Here is a 3,323-nt window from a genome sequence, read left to right on the forward strand (position 1 = left end):
TTATTATTATTATTATTATTATATTTTTTTCATAGTTTTGGCAATAGTTTCTGTTAGAATGACACAAAATTATTAAAGTTCCTGAGATCTGGCAACTCACTGAGACGAAGTCTGAAAGTCTGTCATGTTTCTGCACATGAAGCATTAGCAATGAGTGACCACGGATTTGTCTTTATTATCAAGACAAATTATTGCCGAAAACAACACATACTGTAGGGAAATGAGACCCAGGTGGGATGAAACCGGAATTTCTCTTTAAGTGTAGTTGAGCCCACAGGTACTGCTTCACTGTTCTTGTTTTTACCTCAAAAACTGTGCCTGTATGTTTCCGAAGGGGGTCTGTATAAGTGGTTTCACATAGCCAAACAGGTTTTTACTCATCACAAATGCATTATTTTTTTCTTTTGACTTAATTCTTATTGTTATGGATAGTAAAAACAATCTTGAAAAGAGCTTACAAGTTGACTGTGGTGAAAGTAGTTTACTATTTAGAGAAGAGGAAAATGTCTCTTCCATCTTTCCTGCTGTGGCCTCTTGCCTTGCCCTGAGGTGGAGAGATGATTTGGCATTGTGACGTCCATAGCCAGACTTAAAAGGGAGGGAAGAGCTGGAGGGAGGACATGGGGGAAGTTGGCTTTTATCATGCCTGTCTCCATCTTTCCTCTGCACCCCAACCCCACCCCCACCCCCACCCACCAGGGTCAAGGCCTCACATCCAGAGAGCATGATGCTCGCAGTCATCCAGCAGTCAGAGCGACGCTGCAACAACGGCGTTAGCCAACAGGCAGTGAAGTGACTGGCCCAAGTCCAATGTTGCCATGTGCATGAAATACCCCTTAATTAGCTGTGGAGATATACAGTATGTTTGCATGTCATTTCATGTTACACTTAAAAAAAAAAAAACAGGGAACAAATCACACAAATTTGGGATGTTTTTCGTTCCACATTATCTCTGTTGGGTGGATCGCTCTAGTAATTTGTTTGTAGAATAGTTGTGAAGGAGTAGCCTTCTTTCCCTTGAAACTAATCCATTGCGGTGCAGCCAAAGATCAAGCAACAACTTATTTCAAAATTGTCAGCAGCCAGCGCATTGCTATACTTACAAGGCATTTTCATCAGACAATGATGGATAAACTTATCTTTAGCATTTGGCAGAGATAAAGTGTAGATTTTTTTAAAACTAATAATGTTTTGTCCAAACATTATCACAAGTTTTTTTTAACTGCAGGTGTATTACTTAAAGTTTCCAACATTGGGATTACTGACACTGAAATTGTGTCACAGTGTAGCTGTGGAGAAGCTCTTAGCCAACTGGCAGTCAAGAACAGGTTCCATCCAAATGACCTATTACGTAACAACAATATTTCCAGTTCGGTTTCTTTCCAATGTCCTTATCTCTCCTCTCCACCCTTGTCTTAATAATTCATCAAACAGGACTGGTGTTCTTTTCGAGCAATGTAATGAAGCTGCTACATCATCTGATAAAGTAACAGGGGTCACTGGTTAGAACATCAACCTTCATTCTCTGCTTAATACCCCGTGTCCTCAGTTTGATTTTCTTATTCAACTGAGAGGGATCCTGTAAAATGCGTAACTCTAATCAGCTTGATTCTGGAGGAGACGACTCCTGTTGCCTTTTTACAGGCTGACGTGAGGCAGCGGCAACAATGGTGGCAGAGGGGGTGTGTCTCTGTAAACGGGCTCAGGCCAGTCTCCCCTCTTGCTCCCCTGGTCCTGACCTGTGGGAGGCGCCCCCTCCTCCGGATCCATCCCCAGTGCCCGGGGACTAGCCAGCCCAGCCCGGTCCAGCCAGCGCTCCCCGACAGGGGCTAACGTTTCAGGCTTTGAGTCAAGCACCTTCTGGAGGTGATTAGCCCCAAACCCATGACAGATTCTTTCCAAGATATCCGGCGCGGCGTGTTTATTTTATCCGGGCTCTTTGTGTGGATGTGCTGGACATGAGTAACCCACTTGAAATGGGTATCAGCTTACATACCCAGAGACGGAGATAGAGAGGGAGAGAATGGAGCAGAGCCACAAAACATTTTCATTTACAGGCAAAAAAGATAGAAACACACTTTCCTTTTTTTATTTTAGATGGTTTGTATCATCAAGTGTCTGGGTGCTGCAGATGTTGAAGATGTTGAATGCCTATGAGCGTTTCTCTCTTGTTTCTCTTCTTTTCACCAACGCCTTTCACTCAACCCCCCCCAGGCACACACAGCCCCTTCCAAGCCTCCTTCCTTCATCCAAACTGTGATCCAACCCCACCAAACATCCGTCCTTATGTCAGAGGGACACAAGGGTATATATTTTTATTTGAGCCTGGAACCACTACCTCCTGAGCACTTAACTTGATTTCACACTTCAAGTCATCTACAAAGTCCAACTGAAACACAATCATCTTGTTTATCATTCATCATCCAAAATATCTTAATGTCAGACTATTTACCACCATTCATATGCATTCAATTTCAACCCCGTAATCTCAGTGCTTCTATTTATCTCAGGCAGCGGAGCGCTTGCCTCATGGTATGTTTGAGAAGCACTGGCACAATTAAGGAAGAAACATGCAGAGCAAAGAGACATTTGCGCCACAATCTGAGTCAGTCACAGAGACAGACAGTTAGGCACCTTCAGTCTCAGACACGCTCTGATTCTTCTTCAATTCCGCAAATGTCATGAAAACAGGGCTCTCAAAACGGTTTTCATAATGCAATACAAAACAAGGTAAGGGTTAGCTGTAGCTTAGCTGTTTTAAAGTCTTATGGGGCAAGTTTCAAGTCTGTCAAAGTTAGTCAAGTGTTATGCTTTTTAGGTCAGGTTTATTACACAATTTGAAAAACAAATAGCTGGCCAAAGTGCAAGTCTGTCAAGTCTCTAAATGCTGACCATTTACACGAGACAGCATTTGAACATTTTCAAAGCTATGCTGGTATTTAGTAGTAATTTTTACATAGTTAAAAAATGTCATTATTACGCCTAGGTCTAATGATAAACAGGATGATTTCAGTGTATTAAAACTTGGTTATATTTTGGGTTTTATGCTCGTAGTTTAAAGTGCCCATATTATAAAGAAATTACTTTTTCTGGGATTTGGGGTGATATTTTTTGTCTCTGGTTCTTCTACACACATACAAACTGGAAAAAAACGCCGTTTTGAGTGAGATATGGGTTTTTGAATGTCCTCTGCCTTCAGTCTCCGGGTGAGCTGTTCAAAATCTTCACGGCTTTCTACATAACTAGCCGAGATAAGGTGGCTAACCGTACCATGCTAGCTTGTTCTCAATTGCAAAACACTGCTACAACACACACTAGTTCAC

General features: G+C 42.0%; 1 protein-coding gene across 1 annotated transcript in view; it reads left to right on the top strand.

The window, feature by feature from the left end:
- The window catches only part of lrriq1 (leucine-rich repeats and IQ motif containing 1), a 40,660-nt gene that overhangs the window by 26,577 nt on the left and 10,760 nt on the right, over positions 1–3,323 (top strand). The window lies entirely within an intron of this gene.

The sequence above is a fragment of the Etheostoma spectabile genome, chromosome 8 (assembly GCF_008692095.1).
Source record: "Etheostoma spectabile isolate EspeVRDwgs_2016 chromosome 8, UIUC_Espe_1.0, whole genome shotgun sequence".
Lineage (NCBI taxonomy): Eukaryota > Metazoa > Chordata > Actinopteri > Perciformes > Percidae > Etheostoma > Etheostoma spectabile.